Source organism: Adiantum capillus-veneris, chromosome 10 (assembly GCF_014529385.1).
Source record: "Adiantum capillus-veneris isolate H3 chromosome 10, ASM1452938v2, whole genome shotgun sequence".
NCBI lineage: Eukaryota > Viridiplantae > Streptophyta > Polypodiopsida > Polypodiales > Pteridaceae > Adiantum > Adiantum capillus-veneris.
The window spans coordinates 84,809,520-84,832,105 of record NC_140940.1 but is presented as its reverse complement, the minus strand read 5'-3'; the positions used below and the strand labels follow the sequence as shown (position 1 = coordinate 84,832,105).

Here is a 22,586-nt window from a genome sequence, read left to right as displayed (position 1 = left end):
CACATTGTCTTACACACACACACACACACACACACACACACACACACACACACACACACACACACATACACAACCAAGAAAAATGCAGAACCATCTCACCTAGTGCGAGCACGGAGGAGGGTGCTTTGCTTTCTCAAACTCGCAATGGAATAAAAGTGCAGATCTGCCCGCAAAATGAAGAAGAGAGAGAGAGAGTTTGATTTTGAAAACATGTAGGAAAAGAGAGTCCGTGTGTTTTTTACAGCAGGCTTCGATATGTCCGCTTATATTTGCCTCCGTATCGACGTCGAAATCAGCATCAATATTTGCGTCGAGAAACAAGAAGGAGATTAAAAAAAAAAACTAGACTCCCTCCAATATTCCCAATGCACATACCAACGTCCGCCATTGACGTCGATAAATTGGCGTCGGTATTCAAGTGATCTCTAGTAGTGGTTTTCCATATACATTTTTAATACCATAGAATACTTGCACCCATGAGGATTATTCATTATTTAGCCTCTAATTTTTTATACCTGCATAGAATATTTGCACCCAAAAGAATTTTCCCATGAGGATTATTCACTATCTAGCCTTTAATTATAATATGAATCTTTCATACTGTCACCATTCTTACGCTTGTGTCCATGGAAAATGACTCATTTCTTTATGAAAATTTTTTCCACTTAGAAATATTGCATGCTATAAATATTAATAGTTGCTATCTTTTTACATGCATATGTTTTATGCCATAAATTTGGTAGCCAAAATATATTTTCCATGTTTATTATTCACTCTTTACCATAATGTTTCTCTAATTATAATGTAAATTTTTCATATCTATAATATTTCTTACCATGTTTGCACTCGGTGCCCATAAAGATTTGATGCATGTTAATTTGCTACTAAAAACAATTTTTCATTTTTTAAAAAGTGGTGTTAAAACTCATTTTTGACATATTTGTCTTTTTCATTAGAATTGGGATATAATCAGTCACGGCACCATGAGTATGTCAACGCTTTTTTTTTTATTGATACATTTTACCATGGTGAAAAAGAGGAATCTTCTATGAAAATATTTACTAGTGAATTCTTGCTCCAAATAGAAGAAATTCATGATGAAAATATTCTATTAAATACAATAAAAATATTCTCTTAGTTTGTTTCAAAATTTGGATATTGTGATTAATACATGCATATAATTTGGGATAGTTCAAGTTATGAACTTCGTATACATAATGCTTAGTCTTCTAGATTGAGCAAAGAAGAGCTTTGAAAAGATCAAGAGCATACATGGTGTTGCACAATACTTCTATCACATGTACATATGACATGTTTTTTGCCCGTATTTATTACAGATTAGTTATATTTGATTCATCTTCATAAAATATGAGATCAAGTGGTAAAACTATAAACAATCACAAAATCTTCTTGAGACATGTCTCACAAACAGTGGCTTTCCTACTACAAGGAACATACTTGTTGCATACATATTTAAATAACAAAAACTCAAAAAAGAGAGTAACATCCCAAAAATGCAAGTATCATCCCAATAAGAGTTTGCTAGTGAAGCTAGATCTACATTACTTCAACTTCATCTTGATCAATGTCTTCTCGTTTGTTCGTAGTGAGCCTCACTTTCTTGCATTGGAATGCCCAACTCACCAAAACATCCAATGTCTAGAGTCCTTCGTGCGATTTCTTAAAGTCAAAGAATCCCTTAGGAGTTTTCTCTTGAATTTCTTTCAAAAAGTCATCAAGTCATTTGTACATCAATTCTACATTGTCCTATCCCATAAGCGTCAAAGCAATGGCTTCCTTCGTTGATTGCTTTATGTTATTGATCTATTAAAACCAGCAATCAACCACATATCAAGTAAATCTTTAGCTCAAAAAAAACTTAAAGTATACGTGCTTTGACATTTACAAAAGGCCCAAGGTTAGGTATACATGAATTCACATACATGAGTTAGTGTTTTGATTCCTTGGCGAGAAAGATTCACGTTCATCTTTCGAGTAATTGGAATCTACAAAATCAATAAGTCCCATAAGTTTGTCAATGAGCTCAAAGGAATAAATATAAACAAGTTAATAGTAATATACTTTAGAAGAGTTCTCTTTGTATCTTGCAGGGACTTTTCTCTCCCTCTTTGAAGTTCCATTTGTCTTTATAGTAGCTGTACTACATGGTTGCTTGTTGGAAATATCCTTAAGAACCTATCAAAACATGTTAATATGTAAGATGTAAGCTGAATACATGTATTTATTAAAGAGTTAGTGGTATAAATATACTCTCTTTTTCAAGGGAATGCTCTTCTTTGTTTTGTTTTTTTCCCTAACAATATGATCAAAGCAAAAACTTCAATGAACTACCACACAACTATAGCATTAAAGTATTCATGTCAATGATTTTGTGACACTCACCAATAGTTTACTCACACAAACAACTTTTTGCTTCTTAGATTGTGCATTGATAATGGGGTTATCATCATCATGAAAGACATACTCAAGTTGAAACAAACATATGGACATTTAAATACTTGAAGTGTGGTAAATGTACCATTTCAAATGGCTATGTATCACTCTCCTCATCATTTTCCAAGGGATGCTTTGCAACCTGCACATAAACTTCCATTAAATAGCTAGAATGGTCTTCAGAGGGCTTGGTCAAGTCAAACATTTTCCATATATGCTACAATAAAAAATAAATAAACTTTCAAACTTAGAAAGGCATATGTGTTTACTTGCACAAAAATGGTTTGTTACTGTTTTGTTTTCATTGGCGGTGTTTTCCAAATCAATGCAAAATCCTGCACTCAAAGGTGAGCTGCTTCTCACAACATCGATCTGCTAAAGTATACTTATTTTGTGTAAGTAGAATATACTACAATGTGACATTGTATTTGAATTTCCAATAACTTTAAAGTACCTCTTTGACTTGCTTGTTTGGAGTCCCAGTGCCTTGGCCATTCACCTTTGAAGAAAAACTTTTATTGAAAACAAAACTCGGTACAAGTGAAGAACATCTTAGTGCCCACATGCTAGTTATACAAACCTGGTTAAGCATCTTTGAGGACCAAGTATCATCTTTTGCGAAAGAGGAGGTCAATTTCATATGTGAGGATGATCCATGCAAAATATTTGTGAGCTATGAAAACATGTGGATAAATTACTCCAATATTCATGGAGATATATAAGTTCAAGAACACACTCTACAAATACCTGTCTTGAATGTCCCAAATCATATTCAGAGAAAAATTTGTTGGTTCCAAGTAAGTGAAGGCCCTGTTTGGAGTGGAGTTTTCCTTGAGAGAACAAAATTAACACATAAGAAACTCCTCTAAGAAGATGTTTAAATGTTATGTAATTGACCAACCTCCAATTTAACTTCACAAATACCTTTCTTCCCTTCTATAGTTGAATTGACGCTAGACATTTCTTGTAAAAATGAGGAAAGACTTGCATCCTTGCAAGGCTGTACCTAAAGAGTTAAAATGGCACAAAAAAGTAAAAAATCAAAAGTATAAGAAAACATTCTTACCATCTCTTTGGAATTCATACTTATTCTCATTCATACTTAGATACACAACTGGAACTTCTATCACTTGTCCCTAGATTCAAATATACCAAGGTGAGTTACTAATCAATCCAAAAATAACCATATCAAATGATGCAACATAAACTCAATCATTACTCACAATTTACAATGATGATACTTGTACGGGGCTTCCGGGAATATAAAGCCCAATGGCATCATGATTGATTGATTCAATTTGAACCCTCCATTGATCATACTTATTTCCACCACTTAACTTTGAAAGAACTACTCCTATGCAAACTTGCTTCATGTTTGCATCAAGAAATGGAATAAAGCAACATTGTTGTGGCATACCTTGAAGATACAATCCACATCTACATTGGATATTCTCCTCTGATATGATATTGGATGATCCCATGATAGTCATCTTCTCTTGTAGTACGCTTGATGGAACATAGCAAACATCATGCACGGTTGGTGTATGCAAGGCTCCACTATCATTTCCTTGGCTTGCATCTTTTCTATCCAAATCGACCATTATTGCATCCAATTTGTCACCTTTAGAGATTTCTCTTGATATCGCCTGGTGGAGCTCCTTATTTGACATATGATTGCCTTTACTAGTGCTTGGAAAGATTGGCCCTGCTTTGAGGCTCATATACTCTCTATGCTGATTTAGTTTGAGAAAAATTTGTCGCTCTCTCATGTAGTCACTATTTGCTAGTTCTTTCTTGTTACACAAAGGAGACAATGTCTTTCTTTTTTGATGGATGAACTTATCAACTGTCTCTCTCGTTTTCTTGTCCTTAGCCAAGTCTGCATACATGAACTTTTTAGGTGAAAATAAACCAAGTCCTTGCTTAGCCCACCTGCGAACTCGCTCCAAGTTTCTATTATATGCACGATGGTCCAAAAAGAAATTGTCACGAAGAAAGGTTTTCTCCTTTGTGGTCATTGCAAAGATTGGAGTCTTGGATCCTGGCATAGGTTGAAGGGTGGTGTCACTTGAGCAATGATTTTTTTCTTTGTCCTCCTCATGTGACATTGAGGATGATTGAAATTTTCTAGCAGTCCTAGGGGCTTTTCCTTGTGTCCGCCGTCTGCAAGCTGGACGGTCATTCGTGTGGATATCAAGGCAGGTTTTCCCCATTTTTTCCAAACGTCTTTGGTTGCAATGGCCACACCAGCTCCACTGTCAAGGATTGCCATGGTTTTTACACCATTGAATTCCATAGGAAGGGTGGTGTTTCCATCTTCTCCCTCGTAATACTCACCTACCTTGTTTAATGGCACTGGCCTAGTATTTAGTTGAGGCATTTCAAGATCTTTGATGCCTTCCTCGATTTGAGTCATTGGGGTTTTTACACCAAATTTCTCTAGACATTTACCCACATTAGCCCACATGTTTTGTCTAATTCTGAGCAACTCGGCTAACATTATTGTACAGGTAATTGGGGTAGATAGAATATCTACTAGCCCCTTTGAATAGATGGCCTTGTTGGGAGACAGTCTCTTTGATGGGACTGCAACCACATCTGACTTGGTCTCGTACTCTCTCATGTAAGACGCTAGTGTTCTTAGCGAATGGGGTTGACTATCCATAGATTTTACGGATCCTTTGTCACCCCAACACGATTGCACGTCTAGATTCATTTGAGATCCAGTCTCAAATTCCTCTATTGGTGGTAGAAACACTCCTCGTTCACTTGTCTACTCATCTTATTAGGTCATTGGATTCATTGGCCTCTCTGACTTGTTTCCACAATTCGTCAAGACCATCTACCTCTTTACAATCCTCAGGTATAGCTTGGTGAAATCCCTCGGAAGGGTTATCCATGGTATTAAATGCCATCCTTGGTTCTAATGCTGGGTCTTTGAGGTTTGGTCTGTGCTCTTGACTAGAATCTGACTCTTTAGTTTTGGTGGGATTACTTGTGTAGGCATGACACGGATCACATCCTCAGGTTTTGCAACTGGTGGTTCTAGTAAAGCTCTTGGGCTGTTTGAATCATTTTCTTGCACATTTCAAACCTTTGATTTTCTAGTTCGGTATAGGGATATGTCATCCACCTGTGTTCTTGGGTTTGGTTGTTTTTGAGCCTCGCATCATAGGCTTTCAAGAGGGCATCTAATGCCTCATTAACCTTCTCTGCCAACACAGATCCTCCTAAACTAGCACATCCAAAGGGTAAGGATCCTTCTCATCCGTGGATGGTTCTTCTAGAGGTTTAACCATCTGTGTAAGAGAAGGTGCCTCCTTTTACTCATGTTGTTTTATCTTCTCCTCAGCTTCGGTAAGCTTCTCAGCTAGGGATTTTTGCTCTCGTTCCCTGCGTGCTTTCATCCTAGTCTTTCTAGCTTTCCAACTATTTCGTTTGCTCTTGGTTTTCTGACTAGGTGCATCTTTCTTTGGTCCATCATCTGTCTTTCGACTCATGTCACTTTCCGTGTTCTTTGTCTCTGGATTCTCATCAGATTTTTTTTGAGCTTGTGCTCTCGTAACCACTTGAATTGGTACGACATTTTCATTTTCTACGCTACTAGGTAGCTGAACAATTTCTACTACATTTGTCGTGCTTTTCTTGATTTGGTTTGGGTTTTTCGGGCAATCGGGGATCAAGTAAGTAATGCCACACTCAAGACAATAGGCATTTACTTCAGTGATCTCCGTATGAGGACATTGTTTCACCAAGTGGTTGTCACGACTTTTGTGACAATCTGTCTCTGGTTGAGGAGATTCTTTTAGCATTTCCTCTTAGCTATAAGCAAGCTTTGACCTAGATAAGCCGCTATTTGCAATGAATCGCAATGTCCTTCCATCCATTTCATACCTTCTTTCTTTCGACTGAAACCCGGGAGGTGGAGGCTGTACCGGCCTCACCACTCCATGTGTTTCTCTCACCTTTTGTTGCTCCGAAGGGTAGTACTCACTTTGGTTGCTATACCACATTGTAGTTGGTACTGGTGTTGCTTTATTTGATGCTTCCATCATTGGCATGTATCTCATGTCTATCGTCATTCTAGCACCTGGCAGCAGAGGTTGTTGTCCTAAGACAAGCTGTGGCCTTAAAACTCCTACTGCTCTTGGCGCATTCCCTGTAATGTATCTAGGTGGAGTAGGTGCTTCTGGAACAGGTTGTACTTACCTCTCCCTAGCATTTTCCATGCTATAATAGCACTCTTTCCCCATATGGTTTGTCCATTTTCTCTCAATTTCACACCACTTCGGCTCTCCCGAATAAGACCTTACAAGAGAAATCAACCTCTTGACCAAGTCGTCGATAAGCTTTTCTTGATCAATAGGTGTCGTTGGCTTGGCAATGGACTCACTTATCTGTGAAACACTATGCTGAGAGGATGTGTCATCTCCTTGACTCTTTAAGTCCGTTTCTTTGTATGCCTCCCAGTTATCCACTAGATAAAGAGCTTCTTTGATCAACTCGTTTAGCGTCATCCTCCTTATCATATGAAGATCCTTCTGAAGGCCCGCATCTCTCATTCCCTGGATAAAGATCAGCATCAGTCGTGCTTGCGTAGGTAATTCCGCTCTCGGAGAGAGCTTAACATATCTCTTAATCCGTACACTACAAGAGGCTATTCATATTAGCGACGCTCACATAGCGACGCTCAAAAAAAAAAAATTTGCGACGCTCAAAGCGACGCCAGCTGGGCTGAAAAAAATAACAGAGAGCGCCCAAAAACTCAGATCTCAGATCTGAGTTTTTCGGCGCCCTCAAGCAAGGAGTAGGTAACGCTCTCCCTCTCTCTCTCTCTCTCTCTCTCTCTCTCTCTCTCTCTCTCTCTCTCTCTCTCTCTCTTTCTTCTCCACACACACACACACACACACACACACACACGAGGAGAGGAAGGAGAGCCAGGTATGCTCCTTCCCTCTCCTCACTCTCATGTTCCCTTCCCCTCTTTCTCTCTCCCTCTCTCTCTCTCTCTCTCTCACACACACACACACAGTGTTTTTGAGAGAGAAAGAGAGAGAGAGAGAGAGAGAGAGAGAGAGAGAGAGAGAGAGAGAGAAAGAGTACAAACATAAACAAAAACGCACACACACATACATAAACAAAGAATGCACACACACATTGAGAGAGGAAAAGAGAGAGAGAGAGCATGCATAAACAAAAAACGCACACATTGAGAGAGGAAAAGAGAGAGAGAGAACATGCATAAACAAAAAACGCACACATTGAGAGAGGAAAAGAGAGAGAAAACATGCATAAACAAAAAAATGCACACACATTGAGAGAGAAAGAGAGAGAAACTTATTTAACGTCGTAGGAAACTAATTAAAATTAAAAGACCTAAAGATCTAGCCGACGAGGAGTTGAACTCAAGACCTATTATTCAAGAGGGAAATGGCATAACCAATCTATCATACTTGGCATGGGTGATAGAAAGGTTATACCATTTATCTCTTTTTATTGGCACACACATCCACACACGCGCACACACACAAGAAGAAGAGAGTTATAACGTCGTAGGAAACTATCCTAAAAGACGTTAAAGATTAGGTTAGATGTAGACTTACGTTAAATTAGATTTAGGTTTATTTAAGTTAAATTAGATTAGATTTAGGTTTATTTTTAGTTAGATTTACGTTTATTTACGCTAGATTTAGATTTACGTTATATTAGATTAGATTTAGGTCTCCATAGACTACGATGCTTGCATGAAGCGGGTGAAGAAAGCCCTCAATGGAATATAGGGTATTGCTGCCTTCACTCATGGTGGGCTCCGTCGATCCAAAAGTACTGGTGAAATGTCCTCAGAAGATAGGGAAGAAGGTGGATCTTCAGGGCGGCAAGAGTCACTACATCCCCGATAATGACCATCTAGACAACCTCTAGTCATTCAACAGCAACTTCAAAGTTAGTAACAAGAGCAAGAACGGTCCAAAGGGCCAACTGCTGTCGTCAGATGTGGATGGAGATGAGGCAGTGTCACCGCCGGAAGTTAACTCTCACATCTTTAGTGATGAGAATGCCAACTCTTGCCGAGTTATGTGAAAAATTATGTGTTAAATCAGTTTTAAGGTTCTTATAATCCCTGTTAGTTTAGTTCTTTGTTGCTAATATAACATAATTTACGTTAGATTTAGATTTATGTTATATTAGATTAGACTTAGGTTTATTTAGGTTTACCCACACACACACACACACACACACACACACACACACACAAGAAGAAGAGAGTTTTAACGTCGTAAGAAACTATCCCAAAAGACGTTAAAGATTATGTTAGATGTAGACTTATGTTAAATTAGATTTAGGTTTATTTTTAGTTAGATTTACGCTTATTTACGTTAGATCGAGTCCACGCAAGAATTACTTACGGTTTAGGGTTTAGAGTTAGAGGAATAGTGAAAAGATCTACTGTGAAAAGATGTTAAGATGCTGTGAAGTGCTACAGCTAGAAAAGAGGCAAAGGGGTTTTGTCCACTACATGCAGTATCATGTAGATGTGGGTCTGTAGATTTCTTGTACCCACAAATATAGGTATTGACCAATAAAGAAGAGATTATAACCTGGTGGTTCTGATCTCCGTGCACCTCTAGACCGAGGTGTGCGGGGATTGGACATGACTAGAGAATGTGAGGTAGAGAGAGAGAGAGAGAGAGAGAGAGAGAGAGAGAGAGATAAGACGAAGAATGCCAATAGAATATTAAATTTGTTGTCCAGGTTATAAGATTTTTATCCTCATTATGAGTAGTGACGAGGATGTGGGACCGTCCAATCGAAACACCTATCTCTCAACGAGGGTCTTATGTCCTTGTAATCAATGCAAGCATGCTGTGCGACGGACAAGACGTGTTTCTTTGTAGCACGTTCGCGAATTTGGCGAGTTCGATCCATCTATTATAGATCGAGTTGTTGCCAATTATAAATCGTCGGACTTTGACGCTGTCCAACAAGCAGCAATCTTGCGACCCAATAGACGTGTTCCCAGGCTCTTTGGTCAAGCAGCATATGTGAGGCCACAAGATGTAGCCTCTGACATCTCGGGGGATGATCATGCAGAGCACATTCCCAACGAGGCAATGTTTGAGCCCGAGATTGATGAAATGATCGAGACGATCATGGATTCAGAAAGGCTTATCTATGATGATATGAAAAGTGAAGCCGATACACCATTGTATAATGGAGCACGTATGTCTAGATTGAAAGCACTCCTGGTTCTTCTCAACATGCAGGCAAAGTTTGGATGGAGTGACACTAGCGTCAAAGCGCTTTTCAGGTGATCTATTACAATTAGTTTACTTTAATAAAACTCTAAATGTATAATGATCTGATAGATTTTTACACGATTGTATCGTATTTTTATGTTGTGTAGATTGCTTAAAGAGCGCATACTACCAGCTGACAATGTGATGCCAGATTTCCGAGATGAAGCAAGAAAGATTTTGTGAAACTTGGGGATGGATTACAATTCTATCCACGCTTGTCCTAATGACTGCATTCTTTTCAGAGGGGAATACATAGACATGGAGAAGTGTCCGAAATGTGATTCTGAAAGATATCGAGTAGATCTCCACGGGATAAAAATTCCACAAAAGGTTTTGCGACATTTTCCTCTACTTCCTCGCATCAAGCGTTTCTTCGAATGTAAGTCCATAGCCGCCCTAGCATCATGGCATGAGGAGAATAAATCTTCGGATGGTGTGCTACGAATTCCTACAGATTGCGCAGCCTGGAAACATATAGATGGAACATGGTCGGATTTTTCCAGGGAAGCTCGAAATTTGCGCTTAGGCCTGGCTATGGATGGCGTAAATCCATTTGGTCAAAGATCAACATCTTACAATGTATGGCCCATTGTCATTGTCAACTACAACATTCCCCCGTGGTTGACTACGAAGAAGGGGCACCTATGGCTAAGCTTGATTGTTCCAGGGCGATATAAAGTGGAGAATATGGATGTGTATCTTCGTCCACTATTGGAAGAGCTACAACAATTGTGGATTGGCATAGAGGTGGTGGATATGAGCCGACACACAGGACGACGGAATGCTTTGATCAGAGGCATTCTAATGTGGACCATGCATGACTATCCCGGGCTAACAGAATGCTCAGGTGATCTATTGACACTCCTCACTCAGACACTGTAAATCTTGTTTTTTCCCATAGTTGATCTATTATCATGTGTATACATGCAGGGCTTCAAACAAGCGGATACAGAGCATGTGTCACATGTGGACCTAGACTGAATGCACGTAGGGGGCCCTCACTAAAGAAGAAAATCTACGAAGGTCATCAAGCGTATCTTCTAGAGAATCATGTGTTACGCAAGGTTGCACAACCAATTGAAAAGCGCACAACAATGCGGTGACGAAGTGACTGAGGAAGAGTGGGAGTACTCTCGGGGTTGCGCGACCAAGGTAAGTTTGCAATGTACGACTAGCTAGTGACTTTATTTCTAAACGTTTGAACGGCCACTCATAATCTTTTTTCGTTGTAGTATAAGTCATACACAGCAGCATGGTGTAAAGGTCGACATTTTAGGGTGGAACGGATCGACAAAAAGAGTTTTACTCAAGATTGTGGAATCATGGCAAAATTTGAACAGTCTAGTCGACGACGTTTCTCTGATGCAGATCCCGTGGTGGCGGAACTCACTTACGGCACACTACAAGAGATTTTGAGGATCGATTACAGAGGATTTTTTGTCGACTTGTTCGACGTGCAATGGTTCAAGATAATCATGGAGGGTCGCAACGCTACTGTGCGTAGAGGAGAGTCTGGTTTTCTTGAGGTGGATTCTACTAAGAAATGGACTGACCTAATAGACACTTTCGTACTACCCGAGCATTGTGAAAGCTCTCATGTAAGTTATGTGGCTCTGGCAGGTAATATTTCATCCTACAAAGTCTACATCAAACTGGTGGTACGTCATAGAGGTACCCCCTCATAGTGCAAGGACATATGAAGGCTACCATGTGCCAATCAGAACGGCATCAATGGAGGTGATCAGAGAAGATGCTCAATCAGAAGCCGCTGCGGTGGTGCCAGACGAGCATCAAGATGCTACTACTCTATATGGGGTGCATGCAGAGGAGCTACAAAATGAAACAGAGGATATGTGTTTAAACGGAGAGCTCTATGTAGATATAGGAAGTTATGGTGAGTTATGCGAGGATGAGAGAGAGATCTCTTAAAGCCACAAATATTGTATTTGAACAATTTTTCTCCATGTTGTAAAAGCTCTGGCTCTCTAAGTACCTTCCATGGTGTATAACGCTCTTGTCTACTCGCGCTCACATCTTTTGATTGAAAATTCTGAGTTTTCGACTTGCCTCTTCTATCACTCAATTCATTGCGTCATTGTATTTATATGCGTCATTACGTCATTGTATTTAATGGTCTTTGCGTCATTGTCTACTCTATTCATTCAATATTAAGTTTAAATATTCGTGTGTTTAATGTAGGTATGGATGATGAGGAGTTTCTTTCTTCTTTGTCACCGCAGCAGAGACAGTGGTACGTGGAGCGTCATCGCTCTGGCGCATCATCGCGCGTTCCTACTCCATCCGCATCTCCCTCTCTTTTGGAGCATTCGGCGCGCTCCGAAGATTCGGTGTCGACGAGACGATCTTCACACTCGTCTAGACACCGGCGCTCTAGTGGTGGCGGTGGCGGTTGTTGTGGGGATTCCGCCGCCGATGCCTCCACAACGCCTCGTGTTCGACGAGGCTCATTACCCTCCCCTTCTTTGCCCGCCCCCACACCAGCCACAGCATCGCCATCTATGCCAGGTTTTGCGCGGCTGACTGTTCCTAGCAGCTACACACCTCTACCTACTCCGCGAGGAGCCACCCCACTCGACACTCCTCGCTTCGGGGCCCAGACGCCGGTGGAGACACCTGACGTCCGTACCCCCATCGACACGCCGCTAGAGACCCCTGCCGGGACACCCGGGTTCACGCGTCATCGGCCAGAGGGCTTTCCTTACTCCGTCGACTTCAACGACGGCATCATCATGGATGATGACGGCAAGAAGGTGATCTCGCGCATGCGTGGTCTTTGCTCTCAGCTGTTTAGACACTACATACTAAACAAATGGAGTGAAGTACCAAGTGATTTAAAAGCCAGAGTCATCAGCATACTTCATGATGAGTTTCCCGTTCCAACACGGGATCAATGCTTGAATGAAGACCTGATGAAGATTCGAATGCGCGAATACTGCAAACACAAGCGTTCCGAAGTGCAAAAAGCAATCAAGCATAGGTGGAACAGGCCAGATTGGCTGGCCAAATAAGATTGGAAGAATGCGAAGAAAGCAGCGCGCGAGAATCCCAACAAGTGGAAGCAACAAAAGGATGCAGCCAGAGCGCGAGTAGAGGCAGGGAGCTCGCACCACTTGGGGAGCGGTGGATGGGCATCATTTGAGGCCGATTTTGTAAGTGTTTTTGCATTGCTCTTTATGTTCGATAGTTTAGGGTTTATGAGTTTTTTAATTCTAACATAATGAAATCTTTGTATGTTTTGACAGTGGTCGATGACAGGACGTGATTCCACACCGTACGAGCGTGAGTACGCACGCAGGAAGGGCTTAAACGCCCTGATGGACATTCTCAGTTCTCGCGGCGGCATGGTTAGTATTAGGGTTTACTCTTTTCTATTTTTTGTATTGTTTTATAAATGTCGTTATATGTTTATACTTACTGAAAGCTGTCTTATTGTCTTTTTTTGCAGAATCTGACAGATACGCCGCTTGGACGCGATGAGACGTCTGTTTAGACGACGTCAGTTTAGCCGTAGCTAGATAGCATTAGTTTAGGGTTTCTCATAGCTTATGTATCATGAGACGGATTTTATACGTCTTTTTGAACCATGTATATTATTACATTTGTCACCGCAGTTCATTTTGCCAATCAATTCTTTATGCCTATGATATTGTACAATTGTCATTATTACATTTGCCAATCAATTCATTTTGCCTATAATGTGTATAATTGTGAATTTTACGCTTGTCAATTTTGCAAACAATGCGTCTTGTGGGTGACTATTTTGGGTCTATTATCTACCCTTGCACTTTTAAAAAAAAGTGAATCAAGTACAATATGGTTGATGGGTGGCAGGGCATTCAATGCCCTGTCACCAAAAAAAATTTATCTCGGGCGTCGCTATAACCGTCGCTATTTATGGCTCTGTAGCGTCGCTATGAGTGTCGCTATAGACTTCTGTGTAAACGTCGCTATAACCGTCGCTATGAGCGTCTCTATATAGCGACGCTCTCGTAGCGACGGTTTTAGCGACGCCGGGGGTTATAAAAACCAAGTGTATTTCCATCGCTAACAGCGTCACAAGAGCACACAACCTCTTGTAGTGGTAATGACGCTTTGCATACTGATTCATTCTCTTTCTGTTTGAATGTATGGATTTGCGAGACCGTGTTGTGAGCAATGCCTGTTGGCGAGAATTCTTCAATAAACTCCTCAAACAGCTCATCTAGGGTCTCAAAATCCCATTTTTCCACCGAGTCGAACCATGTAGCTGCATCATCTTCTAGAGTCAATCCAAATCCCGCAAATTGTGTCGCAAAATCTGAAACTTCCTCTGCTCTAATCACTCTTCTAAACGCCGTTACGTGATCTCTCGAATCTTTATCTCCGGAGTATTTTCTGTTCACCCATTTCTGGACTTGGGATGGTCTAACTCGTCGATTGTCTACAAGTCTAACCAGAGACTCTCCCAATCCTTCTTTCGTTATCGCTCTTGAAGGGAATCCTGGTGGCTCTCTTCTTGGAACTCCTATAGGAATTCTTGTGTTTGGTGGAGACATTTGTGGTCCTTCATTGACCAAATGTCCACCTCTTTCTAGTACAGTCTGTGGATTTGTGCTTTCTACAACTCTGTATTCTCGTCCATACTTGTCGACAACTATAGTTCTCCATTGACAGTCGACTCCGTATGTGTAGACATATAAGAGCTTGTAATCCGTTATCTCTTCCAGGTATGGATCTGAGCACCAATAAAGATTGACCTCATTGTCGTCAATGTATCTATATAGTCCTCCACTCTCATGACCAATCATCCAAACTCTCTCAACATGATGGATCTTTATCAATTGCAAGTTTGGAAGATCCATTGTGGGAGGATATTCCTCTATCGTCGGGATCTCCAAGATTGTGTATGCTCCGTTTGAATCTAGGGTAGACATGATTTCTGGGCTTAAGAGATTTTGCTAGGTTCAAGTAGACTTAGTCCACTGTGTTCAAGTCCTTTGGTTAGGGAAAAGTCGAAACTATATCCAAAACCGCAACCGTTTCGTCAAAATTCTTGCAAATTGTTGCTTTTAGACACCCCTAACTTGCGGATGAATTTTGAGGCCTCAAACGACGTTTTTTTCAAAATTGAAGTGAATGGTTTCCGCGGGTATACATTTACTTCAAGTTTTTCTCTAAGATCTGTAGAGCCGCTCTCAGGCTACGTTTTGATATAAAAACTTTTCCAATCCGATACCGTTTGTGAAAGTTATGGCCAAAACAGTGAAATGCAGTTTAGACTGGTCAAAATGAGTCCAAATTCAATTTTGAAAAAAGATTTGGGATCTCTGTGACACTGTGAACACTCCTGTATGTTCAAAAGTACAGTTGGACCCTAAAACTGGCCTAGAGACATCCTACGCGTAGGATGTCTATATGCTATGAATTTAACAAAATTTGGTCCAGAGACTCCTCTTAAGTCCAGCAACACAATGGTATGCTCAGAATTTCATTTGGACCTAAAAATGGCCTTGAGACATCCTACGCGTAGGATGTCTTTCTGCTCAGAATGACTTGAAATTTTCACCCCAGCTTCTCCTTGATGTTCTGATCACAGTGGTGTGCTCATAAGTTGGTTTGGAGTCCTAAATCAAGCTGGAGACATCCTACGCGTAGGATGTCTAACTGCTCATATTTTGTCCAAACTTGCACTGTAGCTTCCCCTTGATGTGCTAAACTCACAACTATTTTTACTTTTTGATTCTGACACCTATAGGTTGGTCAAATGATTAAGAATCTGCTTCAAAAGCCTGATGTCTATTGTGATGAATTCCTAAGTCAACTCAACTCCAAATTGGACCAAATTTGACTAGGAGGCTTATCTAAGGCTATATGACTGCATGCTATGCCCACAAGAGAATTTTGGTCTCAAAATCATGCAGTAGACATCCTACGCGTAGGATGTCTTTTTGCTCAGAATTGCCCCAAATTTGAACCACAGAGTCTCCTTAAGGTACTGATCACTATGGTATGCTCATAGTTTCATTTAGAGTCCAAAATCACACAGAAGACATCCTACGCGTAGGATGTCTTTTTGGCATGTTTGACCCCAGACTTGTCCCACAGCTTCCCCTTGATGTCAGCAACCCAATGCTATGCTTAGATTTGAGTTTGGATGTCAAAAGACCCCAAAACTAGCTGTTCTAGCCTTTTTCACTCAAAAGCGCTAACGGCCGCTCAATCTTCCCTTTCACTGACCCAAATGAGATGAAATTTATCACATGCACTCAATACAACATTTAGAACATGCCTATGGAGTGATCCTATGGTTTGGTCTCAAAATTATACCTTGGGCACAATTTGGGTAGAATGTCTGGCACTTCTTGTCTTTTGGCTTTGATCTGTCAAAATTGTTGAGAGAGAGAGAGAGAACAAAGAAATAGAACCCCAAAGTGTGTAGAGAACAGACATGAGATTATGTATATATAGAGGGGACCTGGGTGCCATATATTGAGTAGCTTCACATATAAGCTCAACACCCCCACTCAAATAAGGGTCCCTAACTGTGGATGAAAAAACTCTTGGGGGATCAAGGGAAAAACCCACAGCTCTATATACACCCACCGTTATATTATAAAAATCATTGAATATACAAATGTTAATGAGGAGCTACATCACTCCTTTTACAATGAATATTTTATGAGGAGCTACATCACTCCTTTTAAAATGAATGTTTTATGAGGAGTTACATTACTCCTATCCTATCAAATACAATAATGAATACAAAGGTTCAATAAAGAGGTGTAAAGGCTATCGATTAGCTTGTAATCAAAAGTGTCTACGTGAATCTGTTGTGTAGCTTGTCATCAATATCGCATCACCGAACATGTCTTCATGTTGTCATCAATATGGCATCACTAAACATATCTTCATAAATCTTTTATTGTCACCAAGTTTGTCTTCATAAAATCAATTCTTTGATCAATCCTACATAGATCATAGACTCAAAAAAGAACATAGTCATGAAAATTATTAGCATCATTAGTGAAATAATTACGTTCACAATGCCATAAGAGATGGTTCTCGATGCCACTCTTTTGACGAGATATATACGTACGACAACATATGGTACATAAAGTATGAACGTAAAAGTACAAGATGTGTGATTACGTGATGCAAATGATATGTGTATATACTACATAAAACAACATTTATCAACGTAGTGATCAATGAATACCATCAAAGTATTAACAAAACATCATCATTGTATCAATAAAAATGAATAAATCATCATGGTAGCAACGAAAAGCATCATGATATCACCGATAATAATCATTGTATCAACGAAACAACATCATGGCATCACTGAGAATAACCATGGTATCAACAAAACAACATCATGGTATCACCGAGAATAACCATGGTATTAACGAAACATCATCATGGTATCAACAAAAATCACCATGGAATCAACGAAATATCATCATGGAATCACCGAGAATAACCATGGTATCAACGAAACAACATCATGGTATCACCGAGAATAACCATGGTATTAACGAAACAACATCATGGTATCACCAAGAATAACCATGATATCAACAAAACATCATCATGGTATCAACAAAAATCACCATGGAATCAACGAAATATCATCATGGCATCACCGAGAATAACCATGGTATCAACGAAATATCATCATGGCATCACCGAGAATAACCATGGTATCAATGAAATATCATCATGGTATCAATGAAAATCACCATGACCAAAGTATTAAGAAAACATTATCATAGTACCATCAAAATCACTATGGTATCAATGAGAAATTATCAATAAAACGACGTAAACTATATCTCTAAAAGAATAATTATACGAGAATCAATGAACGAGTATATCATATAACAAAAGATCATGTACCAACAGTAGCTCGATAGAATTTGGACGATCATCAACGGCTCGACTGAATCGGAACGATATGTAACTGGCTTCTGTAGCAAAGTTACGTTAGTAAAAAATATATGATTGATGAATAAAAAAATAGGGTAAAACTTACCTTCTAAACACACTGGTAACCTCAGATTTTCAAAATTTCCACCAGATCACCTTGTAGACATCTTACGCGTAGGATGTCTACTGCTGATTTTTTGAGATTGAAGTGTCCCTGATGCTTCCTTATGCTCTCAGCAAGTGCAAGTATGCTTCACAATTGCAAAAACATGCAAAAATCACTCAATTTAAGCCTTTTCTGAAATTTTACGTTTTCTTACTCTGCCTTTTGGCTTTTGGTCAACAAAAATAAGGAAAAACACCCAAGTCAATATGTTATTAGGGTAAAACCTACCCTCTGAACACACTGGTGCAGTCAGAATTTTCAAATTTGGTCTCTAGAACCCCCTTGAGACATCCTACGCGTAGGATATCTATGTTTACAGAATTGCAGGTTTTCTTCACAGAACCCTTGCAAATGCTCTTTTATATGCACAGCATCAGTCAGTCATACAAAAAAATCCACAAAATCTTGTTTAATGCATTTTTACCCTCAAAAGCACACTTTTCCATGATTTCAGATGCAATCAAGCACTTTAGCAAATAATTCAGTGTTGAATAGCTCTAGATCAAAATCGGATCACTTACCTAAAGCTACTCCTACAAATCATATGGGGTTTTGCATCTATGAGTAGAAAAACGCTTCACTGCCACACACGGACTAGTAAACACTTTTATCACCTCACAAATCACTCGACCACCAACAACCACTCTAATCCACAGATCCTAACTAAATCTAGTCACTGACCCTCGGCAAGACACACGCTTCCTGGCTATCCACTTGATCACGGAATATCCTCTTCCGGATCCACTTAAGAAAAATGCTTTCATTAGCCGAAACTAAATCAAGCAACCATCACACGAGTGTTAGTAGGAAACCTACTTAGGTCCTTGTGTCCCCGGCAACGACGCCAATGTTGGACACGGAGCGACTCACACACCCATGAAGTGCATGCAAACACTACCTAGATCAACATAATGTCAATCGAGGACACAGATGACTCGATAGGCACACGGAGAAAATCTCTTAAGCTTGTCAGGCTGAGACCATCCTACACATACAACACTCTGGAAGGCCAACTAAACCACAATCAAGAACCTCACTGCTCTCAACTACACCACCTAGCCACATACACACATATAGAAGGTAACTCACCTAATCATGCAAGATTTGTATGAAACTTAAGGAACACCATCCCCTCACTAGGATACACCTGTCCCTAAGCTTCCACACTCAAAACCCTCACTCTAAACCCATCTACGGAAAACGCGTAGGATGACAGAACAGAATTTTGAAAGTGCCCGAAACTGAAATTTATGAGTACCTATGCGTAGCTTATGTCGCCACGATTCTATAGACTACTAGCACGCAAAAAACGGACATCGCTTGATACACTTACGGCCACAAATAGCTCGTAGATGCGTTGGTGTGTGCGCTTTGTCTCACGTGGAATGCTTGGCGTTGTCGCGTAGCTCTCCTCGAGCCTACAGCAATGGTGCAGTCGGATCTCCAATGTGTTGAGCGAGTCGGGCGTAGTGAGAGGATGAAGCTTACGCTCACTCTCTTTCTCTCTCACACACAGTAGACGACAGCGCTCAGTTTTGATTATGATTAAAGTCTTCTTTACAAAATGACCTAGGTACCTTATATACTATGGCTACCTTAGGTTTAACAAAAAATGGGGTTGAAAGGGTCAAATGGCTTTGTATTTACAATCTGGAAGTGCCATTGCACCCCGGCTTCTGAAACTAGAATAACTACTCATTACAAATGACATTTATAGCCATAATCTGCAGCATTTCATAACTCGCAAAAGATAAGACTTTGGTACGAAACTTGAGTTATGTTGTGTTGTTGACCCAGCGGTCAACAATGGCCTCAAGCCAAAAAGAATGCGACAAAGCTTGACTTTTAACCATACATCGTGCCATTTTCGTAATTGACTTGTTTTTACTCTCAGCAACACCATTTTGTTGAGGTGTATAAGGCACTGTACATTAGTGTTTTATCCCTCGACAAGCCAAAAATACATTGAATTCTTGAGACATATACTCCCCCCCTCGATCGGAACGGAGGGTGTCCATAGTACATTTCAAGACATTTTAAGCCATGGGCAGAAATTATTTGAAGCACATAAAAAATTCGGACTTTGCTTTAAGTTGGAAATACCCATCCATGCCTGGAGTAATCATCAATGAAAGTCACGAAGTAAAGGTAATTCCCCAAGGATGGAGTTTGCATGGGCCCACAAACATCACTATGCACAAGATGCAACCTGCATGTGGCCCGAATTGAACCATCCTTTGAAAACTTTGAACGCTGCATCTTACCCAAAAATACTGCCTTCACAAACATGTTTGATAAGTGCTTCAAGAGGCGGCAAAGAAGCAACCATATCAATTTTTTGCAAACGCAACAAACTGGCAAAATTCATATGACCAAAACGTGCATGCCAAAGTTTTGCATCTAAAATAGCCCTTGAATTTGCAACTGCATTTGAAAAATTTTGTCCATACTTGTCATACAAAGTGATCTTATATAGCCCACGGCACAAAAGCCCCCATGCAATAATTTCATCTCCAGAACTAAGATCATGAACTGTACATTTGTCATCTACAAATTTGACTACAAGTCCAAGTCTAGCAAGTGCAGATACAGACAAAAGATTCTTCTTGATCCCAGGTACATAAAGTGCATCAACAAGTGTGAAAGAACTGTCATTTGCAGTAATAAGCACGATCTTTCTAACTCCCTGAACCGGATAAGAGGCATTGTTGGCACAAGTGACCGAATTCCCATGCGGGACGAACTCAAGAGAGGTGAACAATTCACGATGTGAGGTAATGTGCTTTGTAGCACCACTACAGAAATACCACACATGTGAATCTACAAAAACTGACATGCATGCATCATGGACAGCAAGATTGTAAGTGCACTCAGCACGAAAAGCCCATTCTACATCAACATCAACATTACAGCCTCCTTTTATAGCAGACTCAACAATGGCTGCATTTGTAGTGGAACTAGCATTTGCAATAAAACCACTCTCTTTCTTCTTAGCCTCTTTGGTCTTCAACTTAGGACACTGCTAGAAACGGAGGCCAAAATGAGTCCGAATCAGAAATCTAAGAAGACTAGGCTCTACTAGCTCTCCTGAAATATTTGTCGACCTGCAAACACTCACCAAACCTCACTGAAAACGAAGAAAGTGAGTAGGCGTGTGCTAGAGAACTTGGTGACTAAGTCCGGGAGAACACAACCTGCTCTCATACCAATTGTTGGAATTAGGGTTACAGAGAAACACACACAGCTTGGAGAAGGCGAATGAAGCTCAAGTCACACAATAGAGAGTGTATTTCTTAGTGTGCAATTGAAAGATAGATAGCCCTAGAGTGATGGGCGTATATACAATGCATGTGTAAGAACTAGGGAACTAGGCCTTGAGATCCTCCTCCCAACCTCCCTTTATATAGGCGGGCTCCTAGCCCCTTGCCCTAGAGGGATCCCCTGTCCACACTGCCTAGCCCGACCCTTGGCCGTAGTCCGTGACTAACCTAGTTCTTAGGGTATAGGACCCTTGTCCGTACATTACTTCCCCCTTAAGGAAGATTTTTCGTCCTCGAAAACACAAGTAGTTGATGATCAACACATGTTTGACTTTGAATGTTGGAGCTATATATGGCTCACTTTACTAAACTTGGTCTCACCTATATATTTGTATCTTGTCCTCAATATGAATCAGTCTTTGGGAGCGTACATGGTGTGTCTCTTGTCTCGTCTCTCTCTCTCTCTTTCTCTCTACATCTCAACATGGTATCAGTGCGGTAACGATCACGCGCCGATTCAATTCATGGTGACACATTAGTATGTGAGCGATTTGCATGTAAGATTCAAAATTGCTACAAATTTTATTTTTGAGCGTTGAATCTTGTTAACTGTGGTTGTTTTGTGTTAAGAAGAATATGATTAGTGTTTTATGTGGCGTTTATTTCTAATCAAGCTAATCGTTGATTACGTTTTCTTGTTGATGACACCCTGAACTTCATCTCAATTTTTCTTGTTGTTCTGCTCCAAAACTTGTTCGTCTCCTCGAGCTCTTCGATTTGAGTTCTAGGTTTGCGTCAATCGAAGTTCGCAGCAGAAAGTTATGCTGTTTTTACTGCAATTGAGCTTGATGCAACTTTCTTCGTCCTACTTCTTCGTGAAGCGTCCGCGATCGTTTTTTCTTATTTTGGCGTTAACTTTTTTGAGAAGATTTAGCTTTTTGCTATTCGTATTGTGGCCATCAATCTTGCGTCTCACGCCACTCTATTTTGAGGACTCGTTTATTATTAACGTCTCCTTTACCCTGCCTTTTTTGGGTGACGTCTCTCACATCTTTGGATGTTCCTTGAGCATCCTTCTTACGTTTATCGTTGACAGAACACAATAGTCATATCTCTCTCATTCTCAATTGCGGCCTTCACCATATATGGTGTGCAGATTTTGCGATCTTATCTTATACGTCTTCTCGCAACAAGATATGGCTATGAATATTCTCGTCAACGGCTTTCCTTCTGGCCAGCGTTCTGTTCCTCCTTTCCAAGGTCAAGGATTTTTAGGATGGAAAGCAAAGATGTTGTTAATTCTTGAAGGCGATGAACTCTCCGATGTTGTTCTTGGAAATCGTGTTTGTTCCCCTCAGCCTGTTGATACGGATAATGATAACGTGCTTATCACTGAAGGACCTATATTTGAAGATTGGAATGTTGCCTATACAGATTGGCAACGACGTGATAAAGCAGCTCGTCGGTATATTCTTTCTG

General features: G+C 40.3%; 1 pseudogene; it reads right to left on the bottom strand.

Annotated features, from left to right (window-relative positions):
• Positions 1-1,919: 1,919 nt before the first annotated feature.
• Positions 1,920-22,586, bottom strand: part of LOC147449170 (uncharacterized) — a 44,644-nt pseudogene continuing 23,977 nt past the window's right edge.